The sequence below is a fragment of the Typopeltis vanoorti genome, chromosome 6, assembly GCF_054136105.1.
Source record: "Typopeltis vanoorti isolate ZY-2024b chromosome 6, IOZ_Tvanoo_1.0, whole genome shotgun sequence".
NCBI lineage: Eukaryota > Metazoa > Arthropoda > Arachnida > Uropygi > Thelyphonidae > Typopeltis > Typopeltis vanoorti.
This window is the reverse complement of record NC_143554.1, coordinates 68,170,731-68,194,437: the sequence shown is the minus strand read 5'-3', so window position 1 is coordinate 68,194,437 and position 23,707 is coordinate 68,170,731. Positions and strand designations below refer to the sequence as shown.

The window sequence follows — 23,707 nt, the reverse complement described above, 5'->3', positions numbered from 1 at the left end:
CTTCTAGCGTCCTTCGCCCTCCTAAGTGCTACAAGATGAATTTTATTTTTTTTATACAAAATGAGAGAATTGCATAGGATTTTTGATGATAAAATTAAATATTACAAGCAAATATAAATAAATATATTTATATAGCGAGAAAAATTGAGGGTTCTGAAGTTCGCAGTGCCAATGCACGAGCCGCCCCTGGTGTTCTTCTTACAGGTTTGTATCCTTCTTCTGGATGAAAAATCCGTGTTTCCGTTAACGCGAAGGACCATTAACAGAAAAGGTTAATGGTTCTTTGCGTCCCAGACTAGCATACGATATGTGCCGTATGCCAACAAGAGACCAGTGCCTAGCTATCTAGTACAAATCAGTAAACAACATCATCTATGATCTTAAAAATGATTGCTGTCAGGCTATAAAGCCAGAAACTCTACGATGAAAGACATCAACCGAACAATGCCACCGCTATCAGAAATTTGGCCACCCACAGCATTGCAGCAAAACCGAATTTCCGCAGCGTAATGCAGGAAAATCACAACAGCTTCCTGTAGGGGGGGGGGGGGATCCGAGCCAGTAAGATGTGTCATCTGCGGCGCTCCACATCCTGCCAGCTACAAGGGATGCAAACAATACTTGGCTACCCAAATATCAGTAAAACAAAATCTCAAAAGCTACACGAGCATCAGCTGCAAATACCGACACCCCCCCCCACGCCTAATCAATACACCAAGGCAGCAAGTACGCGCTTCGTACGCAAAAGGTGGTGGAGGGAGAGAGAGAGAGAGAGAAGGAAAACACGATCCACAGCGCTCGATGAAAGGCAGCAAAACTACAAACATAGCAGCCACTTTGGGCGAGATGTTGATTGAATTCAGCAGCCAGAACTCAACATGTTTGTTGAGTTCTGGCTGGGAACACAAACAATCCTTAGTGCACTAATCGATGGTTAACACAGGCAGAAAATCCTTACTTCCTACAGATTGCATTCTAGAGCGCCAAGTGGTCTGGTAAACAGAAAGCCAGAACTATAGCGGGGAGGTAAACCTTGTTAACCAAACGCATCTCTGACCACCTGACAACCCAAGGCTCAGGAACTACGTTGTTTATCGTAACGATAGGCTTAACGCCAGAGAGGAAAGCACCATCTTTTGTCAAAGGCAACATAGAGCATAATGAAACTAGAAATATCGTGATTGTCAAAGTAGAAATCATGGGAACACAGACCGCAAATGTTGGCTACCTGAAAAGGTACTTCGTGACAACTCTCCAAATAAAAGTTAGGACACTGAGTTAACCGAAATTCTGGACACGAACCAAGCAGTACTAGTAACAGGAGACCTGAATGCCAAGCACACATCCTGACACAGCAGACCCATAAATCGAAACTGATGTCCTTGACATAGCGAAATTCCAAAATATCGTGCATTATTTACATCCCAAGATCACCTACTGCCTATTCTTCAGAAGAATTCTGCCTATTTATTTTTACGCTTTAAATTCATTATAGCGTGTATACCAGATGTTACTCAGACAGATCCTTAGTATTTCATTAAAATAATACTACGTGAAAGAATGCTGATTATCTTTCTGCTATTGGATAAAAATATCGCCTCAGTTCTAAAAGCCTAATATTCAATTAAGTTGTCTCCTCAAGTTTCGCCGATTGCCCTGACATAGTTACATATCGATTCGCAGTTTAAGGAAATCGGAGTAGGACTTCCAACCTTGATGGACAGCATGCTGTCGCCCCAGTTTTGATCGAGGATATCAATATTAGGCTCGTCTCATTTCTTGTGTGGGAAGTAGGGAGTTTGAATTAATAATAATCTATTTTTAACAGTAAATTAATTAAACATTTTGGTTTTAAAATAATAAAGAAAATAAATTAATAAATTCTCATGCAAAATTATTTTAACGGCATTTAACACCATATGAAACATTAAATCGACTTACCATTTGTCTTTGTTCCTTAAAAAAAATGGCCTAAAAGTATTTCCGGCTTTTTGGGGTCAAAATAAAATAACACTGTAGGCTTTTAGTTGAACATAAGATATTATTTCGCATTATGAAACTTTTTTGTATCTATCTTGGATAAAAAAAAATCGTGTTTTATCCCATCAGTTACATCAAGTCACGATGTGACACTGCAGGAAATGGAGACTACATATCCGGCATGAGAGAGGAAGTTTGGTCACGTGATACGTGTGTGGAAAAGGATGCGAAAGAATGAAAATTGTGTCAAATGATAATTTCTGTCACTGATCTATCGTTCGAATAGTTCGTTGCAAACATACATCACAATGAACAAATAAAATAAAGGGGGGGGGGGATGTTCTGTTCCTCGGTTCACCGCATGAAATAAAAAAAGACAAAGATCCAGGCCAAAACCAGCTTGGAGGTCTAATAACAAAACTTTTAAACAACATTAACCACATTCATAACTATAACTCTCTTAGTAATCGGTATGTTATTGCCTACTGTTAACTATACTTATTTAATGTAGTACTTGAGGGCTGTATACGTTTATTGAATCAAAAACTGAATGTTCACATAGAAAATACATTTGTCATAGAGAAGATCTCCTTCTCTATGATCTAGAGAAGATCTCATAGAAAGAATTGAGTTCGAATCACGTTAAAACATTTCTAGATACTTGTAAATGAAGCTGACATAATTCGTGGCTCTTTATGCAGTTCGTTGGGTTATTATTATTATTATTATTATTATTATTATTCTAAATCCCTGGTATAGTGCAGAATCAAATCCGGGACCTCCTTACAGACACATAACTGTTAAATCATGGCTGGAAGTTCCAGAGCCTCCGTAGCTCAGTTCGACGGAGCCCTTAGCTGGAAAGATCTGGGTTCAAATTCCGTCTACGACCCGATGAACCTCTATCAGGACTTTTTATCAAAGGTGAGTTAGCCAATTTCATGCGGTGGTGGAGGGTTTCCCTCCCGGATTTGAATTTTTCTTCCCTTAAAACAGGCAAACCTATCCAGCGAAAATACCAATATACAGACATAGAATACCATTGAACAAGGAAGGCAACAGGAAACTCCTTGTCTCTAATAGTTCCCTGGTCATGTAACATTGGTATCCCAACCATTGGGGTTGAGGAAAACCACAACACAACAGCAGGTTCCGATAATACAGTCTTTAGTATTAAAAAATTATACCTGAAGAAAGAGATAAAAACTCCAGTCAATTCGTCCCACTCTATTAGAAAAGGGAAGTTACGGTGGTGGTTACGAGATTCTGTAGGATGACTGGTGGCCGTGGCTTTAACACCTCCATATGCTGTTTATGTAGGAAGAGCTTGCATTTTTTGGACAACTCCGAGAAGTTCACGGTGCAAGGAAATTAGCTGTATCACACTGTTGGACTTCCCACCTGCTTATGTGCTTACAACATCCTACAGAACGATGCAGTCCGTCTTCCGTTTGAGATGTCGGAAAAGGATGGGGTGTGTCTCTCAATACAAAAGTGTAGTGTTTCCTCTTGGAAACACAGCTAACATTCTAGATTAGTCGTCCTTGTTACTAATTCCTCCTAATCTGTAAAACACCTGTCACACTTATATTTAAGAAGAAATGCCTTCATTTTTAGCACGTGTTTTCTCACAAGACCAGCCTCTGTTTGGGGAAAGAAAGGTAGTTTCTTATAAAAAAATTTTCGCTTAATGCTCGAATTTATTTGTGTTAGATGAGTAGTTGCGTACGTGCGTTTCGTTCTAGTTAGTGTTTTCGTAATTCGAATTATTTTCGATAACAGCTCTTATCTCCAGCACGTTTTTACATATGAACAGTAACCACTCTCTCTCTAAACTCGCAAGAAAAATTATACAGACTTCAGTTTTTCACATCCACAATTCTAATGACCAAACCACGTGGATTTCCATTTAGGTGTTAGGATAGCTACGATCCATTTAGAATATTCGAGATCAACTGTGGTAATAGCATTAATCGTCTACTCAACTCGTGGGGCGAGTTGAGTAGACGATTTGAGAATACACACAACGTATCGCATACGCCCTATGACTGAGCATCTGCAATGATCGCTAATTCATAAGTAGTATAGAAACAGAAGACACGACACAACATAAATAAAAAAAAAAGAAAGAAAGAATTTTAATTAGGAAAAGATTTTTGGAAATTTTTCTAGTGTTTTTTCCTTTTTCTTTGGGGGGGACAGGGCCCCTTGACACCCCCTCTGGGTGCACCACTGGAATCATGATGTAAAAATAATAATAATAAGCCCAAGAAATGCAAAGACAGATCACAAAGTAATGAAAGAAATACCAATGTCAAAAACGGTTGCTTTCCTCCCTTCCTCCCTCCCATGGAAGGCCTGTTACACACAAGTAGGACACCACCTCAAAAGATTCTTGGATTACTTGTGTGTGGTGCAAATCGCACCATAACTAGACACAGCAAACTACTATAATCAGCTGTGATAAATCATAATACACATTTTGGCATAAGATGGTGTTCTAGATACGGAGACCGACAAGAATGTTATTTACGGAGAAGACTCCCTGTAGTCAATGTCTGGCAAAATGAATGATGAATATTACCCGCTGATATCTGAACAATTCATGTTGCCTAAACAATGATGATTCTATAGAAATGACCCTATTCAGCATCAACACAGTAATGCATTTCATGCTGCAAGGGTTGTGACAAACAAAGGTCAGACTATATTAACTCTATAACCCTAGTAGAGCAGCTTATGCAGTCTCGGCCAGAAGTGGACCAACAATGTATTGAGATTTATGGAAATGAAGGATCATTAAAACAACCAGACGTCCGTGTACTCTTCTCAGTTAAATGCAAGTGTTTTGCGCGACCGGCTTATTTGTTTGACGAGATGGAAAAAAAAAAAAAACGACATCGCCATTTCATAAAGGCTCACTTATTCTTTTGATTAAACGTCCGCGCGGTTAGCCTAGTGGCTTTGCGCTTTGCAACCATATGCCTACGAAAGGAGTCCCAGGTTCGATTCACGTCAAAGACTTGAGAATCTTCCTCAGGCATAGCCAAGTTTGGTCTTGGGCGCGGGCAGCAGTGTTTTTTCCGCCAGTTTATCTGGCGTTTTTCGTCCCGCAAACCGGCCCCTTGAACATACGCTTCTACAGCCAAAAATATACCCCCAGCGGGAGACTAGGCGACAGGTCGGTTGGGAGTGGTACTGACAATAAGTCGCATTTAAGTAACACGCGGACCTGCATAGGAAGCGGGAATAACGCGTAGTGGAAGAAGAAGATTCTTTTGATTAAATGGTTACTTTTTTCGACCTCTCCTCCCCCCCCCCCCCATCTGCTGATGAAACTTTCTACGCTTCAGGTTAGATATCACTTCTGGGAAGAAGTGGAAGTTGCAGAGGAAGTCAAGTTTTTCCAATAATTTGTCGTCGACAGTCCTAATGAATTCATGTCTAAATTGGTTTCTGTTGTTCGTACTCTGAGTATGAAATGTCTGCACATACTGTACATAAGTCATAAGCATGACCTGAAAACTTCCATACGACATAATCAACAGTGGTGATAGTTCACAGATGCTCTGTCGCCTATATCATCCCCACCTGTTTTTTTTTTTTTTTTTTTTTTTTTTCATACGGAGAGTTCTATTGTGATATCTTTAAGACTTTGAAAGTTTTTTCTTTCTTGAAACACTTGAAAATAGTTGAAAGTCAAGTTGGAGTGGCATCCTCGTGTGAATCCCTTTTATTGTTTCGTAACATTCTTGGTGATTTGCGAAATTTAACACACAAAACGTTGCGCCACTTGACATCTGCGATTGCATTCACACAACAAGACATAAGATAAAAGCAGAAAATGGAGATAACAGATGATTTTTTTTTTATTAAGTGGTGTCGTATACACTGATAATAGCTACTGCTGACTGAATCATCAATAAAACTTGATGGTTTCGATATCTCTTACATTTCGAAAAAATACATTGCCACTTATCGAAATTTCAAGTTTTACTGCATTAAGAAAGATGTTATATTTTACCAATTACTGAAATCGTCGAATCACTTCTTCCCCCTTCTTGAAAATAGTGTTTTTTAAAGCATCCAGAACTCACTAGTTCCATTTATTTTATATTTCCCTCCTTATTCGAGGCTTAACTCTCACAAGTCCAACATATAGATTAAAAATGTGAGATTAACACCGGTTCCGACTTCCCATCTTTTAAAAACCAATATAAACTCGTTGCAACTTAAAATTAAAAAAAATATTATCACGTTAAAATACGTACGATACGCGGTGGCTTACTTTTCCTGATATAAAATTAACCTGTTTCTCTTTAAAATAGTGGTCTTGGCAAGTTACAAATGTTTCAAAACAGACAAACAATACTGTGTTTTGAAACATTTGTAAAACTTGTTTTTCAACTGCTTCCAAACTTTGCATCTCTTTTTCCATAAAATCTATTCATTGAAGACACATTGCAATATTTTGAAAAGAGCCAGGAATTATACGTCGACGGATGTAGAGAACAGCACGCATGAGCCATTTTCTGTGCCAACAGTTTTCCTATTTATAAGATTTTTTTTTATTTTTAATATCGAATTCTTTAGATAAGGCAGGGTTTTACTTCCCTGAAAATTTTTTATGCATCAGACAAACCAGTTCGAAAACAAACACAACAGACAAAAAGTATTTAATGTGTGAAGATTCGAATCTGCGGAGTGGCCTCCCGAGATGAATTTTGAGGATGCCAAGTAATCATAATAATAATAACTAGAGAATCTTCATCCTGTGTGCTTCACGCGACAACTTCTGGTGTGCTTATTTCATATTCCCGCAGAATGAAACAAGGAAATGATGATGATGATAATAATAATAATAAAGGCGCGTTTCGTAATAGCAGTATTGTATTAGTGACGACATCATTAATTATAACAATCACACTGGAGCTTTTTTTTTTGCCAGATATACTGCATAAATTATTTTATCCAATTTTGCCATTAAAAATGGTAAATTATTATTATGTTGTGTCGTTTTTGTCAATAAACTCGAAATTATAAACAAAAAAAGGAATCTCTTTTTACACAATCCGAGGACTAGTTCAAAAACAAAAAATTCTCCCTCATACCATATTATACCACAACACTGCCGTAAGATTATGACCTCTTATAATCGTTGGTATATAATGCATCGATCAGAGTTGCAGATTGTCGATACAGCCGTTGTTTTCGTGAGAACTATAGTGTCTGTGGCACTATAGTGTCTGTGACAAAGTGACATTATTCCAAGAACTCTAGCGAGTTGTGAAGATATGCTTTCCTAAAATTCCGAAAAGTATGTTAAAAGTTACAAAACATCTAATCCCCCCCGCTGACACCCTCCTTACACAGCTTCCAGAGATGGCCTCTTGTTCTCCCCCTATCTCCAAACATTCTTTGAAAAAAATCTCATTTACATTAATCTGTTAATTATCCCTCACGAACTGATATGTCCCGTTCCTCCTTCTATCCACCAGGCTCTGCAACTTGCATTCTCTCAATCTGTCCTCATACTTTATATGCCAAAGACCAGAAACGGACTTAGTCAATCGTTTTTGAACCTTCTCCAACAACTCATTTTTGAAAACCCAGGCGACTAGATCTGTGCACAGCAGTACATATGCAGCGGCCAGATCAAGACCTTGTACAATGGAATCATAACATCCTTACTTCTACATGTCAGTGTTCTCCTCATCATTGCCATAATCACCTGTGTTGTCCTCAAAATTTTAGCAAAACATCTCGACATTTCAAGTCCTTATCCCTCCCCATATCTTTCATCTCCCCCACCTTTTCTAAGATATCCCCACTAATCCTATAATCTGCATCCAATCTTTGCTTCACTTCATGTTACTTTCCATACACAAATAAATAAGGATTTCTGATATGTTCCGTTGAATACATGAAATCAGCCATCTACCCTTGCGCATTTCAGAGTTCTAGGACTAGTGGAAGTTTCTGATTTTCATGTCTTAACAAGCGTCTTCATAGACATTAAAATAAACATTTCATACCATTAAGTCTCTCTCTGATAGCGAACTGTGAGATAAAGGTTGTCCTCGTGTTTTGGATATTTTACCAAGTTAAATCATACTGTTCCACTAATCTATAATTATATATTTAAGCATTTATCTAAACAACTGAATTGCTCTTGAGGGTTTCTGGAACCCCATTATCTAGTCTTTAAACTTTTTGTAGACATAGGAAACCCTTTATTCATGGCATTAATTTATCTTCATAAGTTCGTATTAGCATTTCGAGTATCTCCCTTGAAGACTTCACCAACTTCGCGTAAAATGTAATTTGATTCTCGGTTCTAACTATCATTTATCTTGAAGATAAACACCAGAACACCACTAGTTTTCGCGATGGCTACTGCGGCAGACCGATCCAATTAACAATATCCAGATAACAATAGATAAATTTCTAGTGCAACTCAAAGCATGCCGGGTTATGACTCAGCCTGCAAAACATCTTGTGTATAAACCATATGGTGTAATACCATTTAAGAAAATTCAGTATTTACAGTTGATTCATATCTGAATAAGAAATTACATGGTGGGATTTGAAGTTTAACTGAATTAATCACTAAAATAACTGCTCATAATAATGAGTAATGAGAATTCTGGAAATCTAAATATTAAATCCGAAAATCGGCCTTAATATATTATAGAACTTTTTAACATTCATCACACTAAGCATAAAGTAGCTGATGAAATCTTCCTAGAGAGAGAGAGAGAGAGAGAGAGAGAGAAATTACTAGTGCTAGCCCTCTCTTTTACAGCTCTCTCGTCATCATATTCCAGATAAATCAGTGAAGGAGAACGTATGAAAAAGACAGGCATTGTCCATCTGAATTGGTCTCTATAATTTTATCACTTTCAGTTAAACAATAGAGTCACCAGTACAGGAGTATTTTTTCCCTCTCAATCATCCACTTTACTTCCATTCATTGGAACAATCTTTTCATATGCATTTCTTAACAATTACAGTTTACCATAAGTCACATTCAGTAATAATAAATTACTTCATTACTCTCATTTTAAACTAATCCATTGCACTAAGTAGGACCTATATATATATATATTTATTTATTTATTTATTTATTATTTTTTTTTAATTTTGAGAAATAAAAATAACTCTTTTTTTTTTAATCATAGCAAAATATAATAATAAAAAAATCACATTTACAATCTAACAATACTTCCTATTTCGTTTTAACGCCATCTAGTGGCATTTTTTAATTCGCCTTGTAAAGATAACCCAAAGGATCCGGAAATATGCCTACAGCCTAATGGCAGTGACCTCGAACTATGTCCTGACTGCTGAACATGTTTTTGTTTTGTAAGAATATTTATTATCACAAGGAAGAGATGGGGAAAAAATACGCCAATTGTCTCAGCATCTGTGAACAATTTTGCACACAGTGCAAGATCGACTATGATTTTAGATTTTCTGCATATTTCATCTCCTCCCTTCACAGTACCTAAGCCATTTTGTCCCGCAGTTTCCTATACTTTGCGTATCAGAAAACATCCCATTTCATTAGTAAATGGGCCGACTTTGTAGCCGCTGGGGAATGTCATACTTCCTCCACAAAAAAAAGCTTTAACTTTTGGACTGTCCTACTTTTTTTTCTTCCCTGAAATGTGCCCTTGACCTCTTTTCTTTTATATCGATTACAACGAAGCTCTGAATCTTTCAAATATAGTTACGCAAGAGTTTCTGGAATGCTTTTAACACCTCCGAAAATAGCTTGAAAAGATTTTAATTTATTTTCACTCATAAATCATACTGCATCCAGATTTGCTGGAAACGACGCTGCACTTCTACATCTTGCTTGGAATATGCACGAGGAGGAAGGGACGGAAGTCTTTTAAGTTGGGTTGTTTATAATCAATAACAAGTACGAAACTGGTGTTATGTCTGTTAGTTGTGTGTATTCACCAGCGTCTTGTTTTCTCAACCAAAAGTCACGTGTCTGGTTAATGCAAGGAAAAATTCTTTCGGAAGAAAAGAAAATAAATTAACAGAAAAAAACAACAACCTTCGAACTCTTCACATCAATATGAAATTTCGACCGTTTATTACAGTACAATTTTATTTTATTTTATTCGTTTCATTTAAACGCCATTATTTCCCGAATTAGACAAGAAGTTGTCATTTCAAGAAACAAATATATATTTTACTTCAAAATACCCGGTAAATGGAATTCATTCCGTACTAATATATCTAATTAATAACATCTAATTTATATCTACATTTGTAATACAATTATCTCATTAAAAACATTCTCTCTCACACTCATAAGTAGTGAGCTAAGTGAGGAAGAATTAAGCTAGCTACAGTTTAGAAGTAACTAATTTACTGGCAATGTTCAGGTGGCGCTACGGCTGAGAGGGAGTATCGAATTCAGAGAATTTACATTCTGAACAATTAAAACGATGTCAGCCAAGTAACCACTTCCGAATTGCAACCAACCTCATGTTTTCATACTTGACAGGCATTTATTTTTATATATTAGATATTTTTCTACGGCGATATTATTTATTTATTTTTGATGAAGTGCTCATAAAACAGTCAAGGAATAATTTCTTGAAATCGGTTGAACGGTGTGCAGGGCCGTCGCCAGATTAGATCGCACCCTGAGGCAAACAATTAAATATTGCCCCTGATGGATTATAAGACAAAAATATAAGAAAATCTCCAATTGCTATTTTGTTTTTATTACAAGAGAAACATTAATGCAAAACGATTACATGATAATATTAATTAAATGTTTGCTTTACGGAGATATCGCACAATAAGACTGTTTATAAGCTCTTCTAAATTTAAATTACAAGCTATGTCCGTCTCAATCGATATAGTTGCTAGACCAACCAATCTTTCTTGGGTCATTGCTGCTTGCAAATAATTTTTAATCAGTTTAAGCTTGGAAAAACATCTCTTAGCAAGTGAGGAAAAGAAGTTTTTCTTTCCCCACTGCTAACATTTCCTGTTAGAGTAGCGACGCTGCCTACCGCAATATGGCTGAACGAGCGCCCTTATTAAGCCGCGCCGTGAGGCAGGCTGCATAAGCTATGCTACACCCTGTCGACGGTACCGACGGTGTGACCTGTAAGTATGTCGGCAACATTTTACCCCTCCCCCTCTCCTTCACAACTATGTGAATGCAAGAAACAAAGAAATTTCAAATTTGGTCGAAATCGGTTGAATGATGCGATCCCTGGATATGTTTGTGGAGATAGAAGAAAACAGACACTTTTGGGATGCCTCATCAGAATTCTAGTTTTTGTTTTATTTTATTTTATTAATTTGATTTGACGCTCCGAATTTCGCAAGCTATGTCCGGTTGAATATTTCTGGAATAAAAGTGGCAAACAATATAATTCATCTTACAACCAGAGTTACAGTACTTGGCTTAGTGTCACTGCCAAGTACAAGTCAAGTACTATAAGTACAAATTCTGGATCCAATGAAAGTTTTAAGGAACCATCTAAAAGATGGTTCATTGCTGAGAACCATCTAAAATAATCTTTTAGTGCTAGGAACCATCTTTTAGTGCTTATTATAGACAGCAAGCTTTTAGGTAGCACTAAAAGCTTGCTGTTTTTGACAGTGACAAGTTTCGGTCCATATTAATAAAAATATATTTAGCAACCCAACCTGCTTCAGAAGCCCAACAAAACATGGCAACTTAAACGTAATGACCCACCCTAGCGACGCACATTGCAGCACAGTATCAAGGATTTCATCGAAAACACTTTACCGCCTGCACGTACAAACAATCGCTCTATCTGGGCTACCAAGGCGAGGAAAAGGCAATAGAGATAGTGCTAATTATGTCGAAAATTGCTAGCGATTCAATTAAGATTAGAACTAGCTGAGAATTATCTACTAGGCTATATTTGAAAAGACAACGTGTCATTGTGCGCGCTTAACAGAAAAGCAAATGGGTTCACTAGAAAGAGCATTTTATCTTTACGGTTTCCTATCTTAGTAAAACTTTATGGAGGCTTGCTGTGAAATGGAGGAATGTTTGACGCTGTTTGTCTGGAGTGACAATCACCGCTTTCAAAAACAGCACTAAATATTACAATAACGTTTTTGATGTGCACTTGTTAAACAAGAATTACCTGTGTCTGTAGAACACACTGGCATTGAAATTATCAATGGCATATTTGTTACGAAAAGTTAAAAGCTATTTTTCTTACCTTTTGTGGTGCAAGGTGCTGCAAAGGAAGTGACCTTCGCATGCGTACGTCGTAACAAGGAAAGGCATTCAAGGTTGCTGGCCCATCTTATTAAAATGCTGTCCCTCATTAAATGATCTGTTTACTCACGTGGAGTAATTTTATTCACTGGTGTTAATAACAATTTAAACTATTTTAAGAATGTGCCTCTCCAATAAATTTCGGTTGTGTTCATTTGAAATTACGGCCGAAACAATTAAGGCTATGAGACCATTGGATCATGTCTGTAAATGGCGTATGTTCTTCTAGCCGGTTTGCTTGCTTTAAGGGATGAAGAAACCGAGTTTCCGGGACAACTCTGTCCCCTCCAAGCCACCCGCCAACTTTCCCATATGAAACTGGCTAACTTACCTTCAGTTGAAAAATGTGATAAAGGTTCGGTTTTTCGCGTTCTAAATGGAATTGGGATTCGAATCCGGGTCTTCCTAAACAATGGGCATCGTTGACACTGACTGAACAAATTTGAGAATGATGTACTTGATGGTGGATTGTGTGGTGAGCGTAGAATCGCCTCCCGCGATGAGTCCATGAATTTCATAGAGGTGTCATGTAATAATAATAATGATAATAATAATTATTTGAATAATTACGCATACTTAACTCTAAATGTGAATGTATAAAATGCTATTCTAAAGAGTAAGGTAAGGGATAAAATTTTATTATTACTTATTTGTGTGAATCACGCCCAAGAGGTTGTAAAACTTATTGTAAAATTAATATTGTGAGTAAACTAAAAATTACATAATCCTGGAGGAACTTGCTCTAGGCACCGTGTGAAGCCGCCTTAATTCAGGAGTGAAAGGAGTACAAAAAGGGTAGTAATCTCACACTACGCAACGATATTGTCTACCACTTAACTACTATAAACATTTATGCGATAACAAAATACGAACTCACATCCTGTTGGTTCGCTATTCACTGCTAACCAGCCAGTAATTTCTCAAGGTATAAACATACAACAGAAAAGTAAATGGTCATTTAGGGTTTTTTGCCCCCATAAAATTATTATTATTATTATTATAGTTATTTTATTTATTTTATTTTATTTTTTGTAACCCAGATTAGGCAAAATATTACATGAAACTGAAAAGGAACAAACTAAGATTGCTTTAGGGAAAAAATCGCCCTGTCTCGAAAGTGTAAAAAAGTGGAATCATCTATATAACAGAACAGTAGCATCAAAACTGGAATATATAAAAATCAATTAAACCACAATGAATGGCAAAAACAAGCACTTGCCCTTTATGTATTATCTGTGAGTCGCATTCTGTTTAATATACACTTTATGGTGATAACTAAAAAAAAAAAAAAAAAAAGACACGATTGACAGATAGTAAACAGTACGAAAGAGTACAGAGAACTGTATTTGCTTCCTCTCCTTGCCGACCTAGTGGGCCGAGTGGTTAGCATACCTGCTTTTCCACCAACAAGCTGCAGTTTCGAATTCCGCATTGGGTATGGATGTTTGTGAATGTCATCGTCCGGTGTGAGACCACCACCTCGCTTATTGGAGTCCTGAAGTGGCTTAAAAAGTGCCATGTTTGGGTTTCCGGAGTATGTGAAAAATCGAAAAATATATATCCTACGGTACAGAATGTACTATAGGTTTCGTTGGTGGGAGCCACATAAAAATATATATATACAGTGGTATCTCGCTATTCCGAACTAATAAAAATCGTGCTCGTTCGGATTAGCAAATTTCCCCCCAAGAGACAACAATAACTAGCGTTTAAGACAAAAATAATCAGATTCTAATGGTACATCAATGATAGAAAATGATAGAAAAAAAGCTACTGTACTGTAATGTAAAACAAAAAATAATACAGTGCACAAGTTTATTTTAGTAAAAAATGTAATTTCTTGTACCTGTATTGTTGAGGATTCTGATTTAATAAAATTGCATAGTTCAGTAAATAACTTAATTTGCATAAAAAATATCACTTTCTTGTACACAACACAAAAAACGTTTCACAAAATAACACACACAAAAAAAGGTCTTTATTTCTTTCTCACTGATTTTCTTTTGTTTCTTCGAAGCTAAACCTTTTTGAATGCTTCTTCTCGGAGCTGCATTAGCAACAAAATTTTGTGGAATGGCGTATCATTTCCTTAGCACACTCTATACACATTAAAACTGTCAGCTGCCTCTTCATGTTTTACTTTTTTTTTTCATCGAGTTCTTCATCGTTATCATCGTCTTCTAATTCATTAGAAGATGATGATGATGATGACGATGATTCTACATAATACATCATAAATATGTAGCGTCATATTTATAATTTCAGCATCTGCTTTGATTTCGATTTAACTTTCGGTTATACCTGTAATCCATTCCGTAACATCTGTTTGTGAAATTTCATCATCTGGATTTATATTTTTAACCAAATTGTGCATTTTGAATTTTCTCTTTTTGTGTATATTTGTGATTCATGCCGACAATACAGTACGTACTGTACAGTATAAAAAAGCAAACGTGAACACACAATACATCAAAATAGGCCTCCAGTATAATCGTATAATCGACAGTACGAAAAAAATACTGTACTGTAATAATAATAAAATAAATAGTAATAGTAAAAATAATAATTATTAAATAAAAATAATAGTACACAAAATAATAATACGTAATAAATAAATAACACTTTTTTTTCTTTCAGAAGACTAAAGAAGTTCGGATTAGCGAGATACCACTGTATATTATTACTATTTTGTAGGCTTTTTTCCTTTTTTTTTTTTTACCTTGTTGTAATGAATTAAAAATGTTTCCCTATCCCTAACTAGTCAATAATGGCTTCTGTTAAATGATTAATGTTCGTATTTAGTGAGATATAATAGAATGGGCATTTGTTATGGAAAATGTTCCTTTAGTATTCATTAATCTAGCTGAATTAACGACAACACATAAACTCAGTCACTTCAGCAGTGAATTAATATCACATTAGGTGTAATTAGACGAATTCCAAATAAGTAAACAGAGTAAATAAGTAAACATTATAGATCACCATGGTTAAACATCATCCACAATGAAGATGCATTACAGATATGGAGAGTAAACAAAAATATATATATATATAGAGAGAGAGAGAGAGAAATGGTGCTTAGTAATGGCACTATTTGCCAGCCAGCACTTTTCCACACCTTTATATACTCTGTCTAGAAACAGTTTCAGAGGATTCTGTCATGCATTAAAAGACTGAAAGGAGACACCTGCTCCTGCTGTTACATGTCGCTCTAGAATATGTCACGTGGGATAGAATTCAACTCGGGGTTCAGGATATTGTACTAGCCAGGATTATATATATATATATATATATATATATGAAAGAATGATCATTAACTCGGTTAACATACATATTTTTATAAAGAATTGAATGACTAGAACCGAGATTTAAGTAAAAAGGTTTTAATATAAAAAATCATGTACACTGGCGTTCACGAGATGCTACTAGCACGCACTTTCCCAACAATACAACTAACGAAAGAACAGCTTTAAATACAACCACAACGATTTAATGTCTATGTATAGAAACTCTCTATGATGTTCATAGTTTATTTAAGCTTCAGTGTTTTTTCTTTTTTCTTTCTTTTATAATGTCACGTGATGAAGGCTATTACAAGCCGAAACTAGTCGTGTTTCATATTAAAACCTTTTTACTTAAATTTCGGTTCTAGTCATTCAATTCTTTATTTAACTATATATATATTTAATATGATTTCATTTTCCTTTAATTGTTAATCAAACCTGTCCGACGTCACTGCTTCACTTCTTCCACTCCTTCACAGCAGTCACCGTGAAATCTTGAAAGTATGTAAAACACTCACTTTTCTTGTAATTTTCCTCGTCTGAACTTTGTTTTATTCGTACACTTAGATTTAAAAAAACATATTCTGCAAAGGTTTCCGCGTTCATTAAGTTCAACATGCTTCTTTGTTTTTGTTTAAAGCGGGTATACCATACAAACTGGGGAATGCATGGTGCATGCACTGATTTTTACTTACAAACGTGACAAAAATTCTAATGAACGGAGAACAACAAATGCACTATTTTATGTTTATTAAGGAAAACAATCTTAATTAGTGTCTTGTATGACCGCTATGTCTCTACTATGCAGTTGAAACATGTAATAAAAGTTCCAAATGCATTCCTCCCCTCATCCTCTTTTTATTTTTTAAGTAGCTCGATTCCAATTCAGAGCAAAAGCAGAAACCCGTGAATGCCAACGTAGAATATCTTCGATTCCGTTATCGATGAACTGTTTCTATCTTCATGTAAGACAATTTTTGAGACCGCCTCCAGCAGACAAGCAGGATGATGCGTAGGAATTTTTGTTCTAGACTTCCTCTGTGCATGTACCTTCATGACGAAAACTTCCACATATTTTGACTGCACACGCGCGGGTGTGTGTGAGAGAGAGCTGTGTTAATATATATCACAAACAGGAAGTATTGAACGCAGAACGCTGAGCTTTCTCTATTTATCGGCTAGGAAGTGTCGGTGACCTGTTGTTTCCAGGAAGTAGGAACACTATCGCTGTTTGAACAAAATTAATTAATAGGCATTTCGCAAATCGAATCACGACAAATTAATTTTCGGTTACACACAAAATTTATGACGATGCTCATTATGATTTTCTCGACGGTTATTTAAGTTACTTCAGTTAAATGTTCACCAACTTTAATGTAATTAAGTAGGTAGTAGTCATTAATTCGCTGAAAATATTTTCATTGCTTGTTTATTAGTTATACCAGCTGAAAAATCTATTAAAACAGACGAAAACTTTTAAAAAAATGTTTTTATCTTTGTTAATTAATATCTGAATTAAAAATGTATTGCCACCTCATCTTTTCCTTGAATTTCACTGGCGAGCGATATACATGAAGTTCCAGTATATTTAGAAAGAAACTTTTCAAGGAAAAAAAAATCTTTTTACGAATTAGTAACCTCATTTAATTCACTTCTGGCACAAAAGTGAAAATTAAATGAGGTTACTGATTGTTATTGATTAATAATCTCAGGTTTTTAATTCCACTTCTCAAAAAATTCGACTTAACACAATATACCGTTTAAGGTTATTATTATTATTATTATTATTATTATTATTATTATTATTATTATTCGTAGCTTCCCAACACAGCAAAAAAATAAATAAATAACAATAAATAATAACCAACTGTTGTCATCCTCAGATAAGCTCACATATAAGCTTCGAGGATGAAAGCAGAGAAATTAGTTCTCATCCAAGATGTATCATACGTACCAAATGCATATAATGTACGTATCACATGTAAACCAAAGTATTTAATGTATGTATTATATGTAAACAAATGTATGTAAAGTAAGTATCATATGTAAACAAATGTAAGTAATGTATCATATGTAATCAAATGTATGTAATGTATGTAATAACTGTAACAAAAGTATGCAATATAGAGTGATTATATCCATTGATATTGTATATATAGAGTGTAAAATTGCAAAGAAACATCTGTAATAATCATCATTATGAATATTATAATAATATACGTTGTAAACAGTTATTATTATTATTATTATTTAAAAAAAACTTTATGTATGAGAAAGTATTTGTTATGAATAATTGTGTTCATATAATGCATGTAATTTATCTGAGAAAAAATTATTATTATTATTATTATTATTATTGCACAGGCATCTCCATGTCCGCGTCGTTAGCCTAGTGGCTGTGCGCTTCGCAACCACATGCCTGGTGAAGGAGCGTCCCAGGTTCGATTCCCGTCGGTGACGTGAGGAGCTTAAGGATCTTCCTCTGCCATAGCCAAGTTAGCAGGTCTTAGGCGTGGACAGTAGGGTTTTTCCCCCAGTTTATCCTGGGGTTTTTTATCCCGCAAAGAAGGCAAACCGGCCTTAAGAACTCAACACTACAGGACATAGGATACACCGAAGCGTAGGGCTGACCACCTTATCCTGTGAACGGTTGAGGTCCGATGATTAATAAACCCTCGATACCGCAAGGCAAAAGAGGATAATAGGAAAATGAGATGAGATGAGGCATCTCCATGGAGCTCTAAGACTCATTGTAGGAGACCCAAACTATCAACAAAATATGTATCGTACCTTTCCTTCAAACGATTAGCAGACTAAGCACTCGCAGCTAACTCTGGCAACCCATTCCATTCATTCACCACTCTAAAAGCGAAAACTCTAGTCCTCACCCTTGCCCAACTTCCAGGCACGGCCTCTGGTTCTTCCTCTTCTAGCCAAGCACTGAAATATTTCCCCAGCATCAATCCTATACAATCCTTTAAGTAACTTATGTTTTCATCAATATACCCCGCTTTTTCGCCAATCAACCAACTTTTGCAATCCACAAATTCTCGGTCTATCCTCATAGGGAGTTCCACAGATCACTCACCATCTCGGTTGCATGCCTCTACGAGCCTCTCTATCACTTCCTCATCTCCAAGAAATCAAGGTGGCCAGAACTGCGCACAGTAATCAAGATGTAGTAATATCGAGTCTTTATAAAGAGAAATGATAACTGTTTTATCTCTGATTATTAGTGTTCTTCAATAATCAAGTAATCCTGTGAGCTACCCTGCCGATTTTAGCAATATGCCGCTAAACTTCAACTCTTTATTTACTACTATTACTATTACCCTCAAATTCATGGCTTCATCAGTTTCCCGGAGTAAAATTCCCTCAATGTGGTACACACTTTGTAATTTTGGTATCCCAAAATGCATAACTTTACACTTTTCCACATCACATTGACATCCATTATCAGCAAACAATTGAATATTTCCTTTCAAATGATTTTCTGTATCATTTATGTACAAATTAAACAGCAGTGGCCTAAGCATACAGCCCTGTGGCGCATTATTAGTCACTTGCCTTCTCTTGGATTCTGCTCCTTCATATACTACTCTTTGGTATCTGTCCATCAGCCACCCTTGTGTCCATATCACCAATTTTATATCCATCGCATTTAATGCAGTTTGCGTAATAGAGTTCCATGTGGTATCCTGTCAAACGCCTCTGCGATCATGCTGCCCTTCATGCAGTATCATATTCTTACTCACCCAGCTTTTCCAGTACTTTTACCACCATCACCGAGATACTGATCGGTCTATAATTTGCTACCACAGACTTAGATCCTTTTATGCAAAGGAATTGTTTTGTTCCCTTTCCACTCTCTCTCTCTCTCGGGACTTGAGTTAAGACTTAAATTAAACAGCCTAGTCAAAGGCATCGCCAGTTCCCCTGTTACGCAAACATTCTCTTAAAACGCGAGTCGATATCCCATCCAATCCCACAGCTGTATTTACATTCGGATTCTGCAATATCCTAAGTACCTCCAATTCATCAACTTCTGTTCTCACAGATTCTGATTGTTGTGTAGGACAAGGTGTCCTTATTCTACACAACGCCAATTCACGCCATAGGAAACGTTTCTTGAAGTTTTTGCTGAAGTGACCCGACTTTTCACACACGTATCAACAAAAAAGGTCTGCAGACAGGAATACAAGATTTATCCAAAATGTTGGGAAGTATAGAAAAGGCCTATAAATGTATTTTGTTTAATAGATGTTTGGTTTGACAAGAGGAGTACAGTGTGTAGAACTTTTGAAATCATCATTATACATATTTGGACATGTGTCTGGCTGGAATGGTATATGAATCAGTAACTCTTGTAAACTACATGCTGTCTCAGACTTCTCCAAGCATAATAAAATGTTTTTCCAAATAATAAGCAAGCATCTTATACACAAACAAAGGCGATATTTCTGTTTCACGTTTTTATTCCCGTTACAGTACTTATCCATCTGCGAATCGTGGATGAGGTTGTTTCATTCTAGATGGAATGAAAGCCTTTCTAAACTGAAAAGAAGTCGCCTCAACTATCGCGAGGCGACTTCTGCGATAATCTGTGACAATTAACAAACTGCAAGGTAACAAAGAGTAGAGAATAAAAGTAACTTTGTATTTGCCAAGTCAGTGAATAAGTTAATGTTCATGCAGCGTTCATTTTGTTCTGGAATTCGGAGTTTTCTAGACACACACACACACACACACACACACACACACACACACACACACACATTCTCAATATTTTACATTTGCTTTTGTTACTAAGGGCACCATTATAGGTTCTTTCACTGTGATGATCATCAGTGTCCTCGAGTTATGTGCGACTGATCTTCAATTTTTTACAAGAAGGGGTATAATCATTACTTGGCGGTAAGGTATTTGTTTAGCATTCCTGAAAACAAGTTTTTTTATTATTATTATCATTCCTATATTCAATTAATAGAGTTCACAGTCAAAGAGTAACAAGAAACAGCATATTTGAATGGCAAACGAGCCCAATCCAGTTCTTATCCAAAGACCGACGAATCGACTAGATATCGTCGTAAAATGTGAGATATCCCTTAAAGTGCTGTTTTTCTGGAGTTGAGATGGTGTTACATCTGGAGGGCTCAACTTTTCCAGGCATAAATGCTCTTGGTATTGTTCCTAGCGCTCTTATAACAACTGGCATTGTTCTTGTTCGAATTCGTTGCATTCCAATCTCCAGATCCTTATACTTGGTCAGTTTTTCATAAACTTCTACTTTACTATCCTGGTATGGCAAAAGGTTTTGCAAGTTTGGAACCATTTTCCTACACAAGCTCCAGTATATAGTTTTTGCCACCCAATCATACCTTTGTTTATAGTCTATTGATTTATGATAGACTATAATACTAATTAAGCGTACAACGCATTACTTTATTCCTTTGCTACAATCGCGTATGAATTCTAAAAACTAAACTACCCTCTGTACTATTTTTAGTATTTAATTTAAATAATGCCTCCCCGATGATTACCGTTATTTAAATTATTACGAACCCCGCTGATTATACAACGATTAGGTAATATTTTCAGATCCATGCTTCAATCTGTTAGCGTTACGAAAAATTCTTTTACGGGGAACTGCTACAGGACTACAATTGCTTCGACGGCAAATATCATCTGCTATAACCTAACCGACCCATATTATTAACTTGAATCCTAGAATGCATATTAATATACTTACTTAGAAGAGCATGCATATACTTTGCTGTCACCTTGACAACGAAACATAACACGAGGGTTGTTTTTTTTTTTTTAATAGAACATCGCGCGCAAAGCTGCCAGGGGATATGATTATCTATGTCTTTTCTTTCTTTCTTTCTTTCTTTCTTTTTTTTAAATAGAAGGTTGTTAACCCATCAATTATGAAACAGAACACTGAACTAATTAATATTCATAATAAGGCATTATAATAAATAACATTCATAATATTCATAATAAGTATTCGCTACACGTCTATTGTAAAACACCCACTACGAGAAAATAAAGCAAACAAGATTAGCAAAACGAGTACTGCACATTATATCTAATAAGCGTACAACACACAAATGTGTTGTGAGCTTAATTAGAAAATGACTTAATAATTTCCGAATTTTCAAACTCCTTAAAAGATGAATATTCGATTCTGCTCAAAGAATTAAAAAAAAATAAAACAAACAGAAATCTCTATCTGAAAGTTGATCGATTGCAGGCTAGCAGCAAAGTAATGTTTTCCGTCTTTTACTCCTGGAAGTTGTTTCTCATATGAAGAAAAAAGATTTAGATGGAATGACAAAGACATACAAGGCCACCCTCTGATGAGTCAAAAATGGGCTAAGCTAATCACTGAAGAAAAGTAAAGCTAGGAATATCGCACTTCAAAATTTACTCAATATGATCCTATCATTCGAATATTGCACAGAAAAGAAAAGAACGGCTAAAAATTATTTTGCCAGCTAAAACTCATAAAGGGTTGTAAAGCTAGAAGAAGAAGAAGAATGATCCTATCATTCATGTTGGAGTTTCTTTAACCCAGAGGTTCTCAGGATGAATGAAATGAATACGTGCATTCGATTCTCCCACCACTAGTTGAGTCATATCCCCTGATGAAATCATCTGAAGTGAGGTGCGGGGCGCAGCGTACGATCAGGAGTATTAGTCATAAACCGGTAGTGTTTTTGCACCGCAATCATTTTGTGATGTCTCATATGTTTTTCATATACAAATAAATTCATAATATTACGAATGTGTATTATACCTCAAATTAAAATATCATGGATCGTTAGTTGAGAGAAGGACTTTTAAATAAAAAGTGTAGCAAGCGGTTCACATGTTTCTAGTGACAAAGAGACTGGTAAAGCGGATACTAATGAAAATACAAATCAAGGCACTAACATTACTTGTATAGCAGATGAATGGAGAAAAAGGGAAGTGTTGTTTGTCAATACTAAAACACCGCTAAGTCATAAAACACGTAAATACGACTCGAGTTATTTATTACTCGAATTCACGACCACAGGAAATCCCGAGGCCCCTGATATGTATATTATGCAATAATATCTTATCAAATAGTTCGTTAGCACCAGCTCAATTGCGCAGACATTTTTAAACAAACCATTCAGAATATATATATATATATATATATATATATGCATTCTCAGCTTCCAAGGGCATTATTGGAAGCTGAGAATGAAGGCTGCCAAGAAGGGTGTAAGGGCCAGATTTTTCTCTCAGAGGGTGGTGCGTGATTGGAATGGATTGCCATTGGATGTTGTGAGTGCATGCAGTGTGAATGAATTCAAGAATAAGTACGATAGATGTGTGTGTGTGTGTGTGTAGTATGTGGCCTCCCTCGATGAGTCTCTGACTCCCTGGCGGTCTCTCTTAATAATAATAATAATAATATATATATATGTTAAAGATACCGAGCAATTTTATAAGCTAGGTTTTTTAATCCTTTTTCCCAAGTAAGCAAACAGACAAGTAAGTCAAATTTGCGGCTGCACGTAGTGCAACACTAGGCAACTCGTGATAAAGGTGGAGCAAGTTATGATCACTTTCCTTAGAATTTTCCCCTGATGCAAAGCACATTTCTTTGCAGAAATGTATGGTCACTACCCATACCGGTTTCGACCTTTATTGAGGTTGCGTCAGTGGGAGCCAGACCTAAAAAATGCCAAGAGTGAAGTAATACAGAGCTTATAAATATTTTACCTAAACAAGTTGCCATAAGATGCTTTGACCTCATTAAATAAAAATCTCAGGATGAGAGTAATATGTAGAGTTTTTTACCTTGGATATATATTATGTTAAAGATACCAAGCAATTTTTGGCTTGGCTCCCACTGACTCCCGCTTCCACTGACGAGACCTCAATAAAGGTCGAAACCGGTATGGGTAGTGACCATTACCTTAATGCATAGCATCATACATTTCTGCAAGGAAATGTGCTTTGCATTAGGGGAAAATTCTAAGGAAAGTGATCATAGGTTGCTCCACCTTTACCACGAGTTGCCCTAGTGTTGCATTACGTGCAGCCGTAAACTTAACTTACTTGTCTGTTTGCTTACTTGGGAAAAAGGATTAAAAAACCTAGATTATAAAAT

General features: G+C 36.1%; 1 protein-coding gene across 5 annotated transcripts in view; it reads right to left on the bottom strand.

The window, feature by feature from the left end:
- LOC150105512 (histamine H2 receptor-like) overlaps window positions 1-23,707 on the bottom strand; it is a 116,079-nt gene that overhangs the window by 73,380 nt on the left and 18,992 nt on the right. The window lies entirely within an intron of this gene.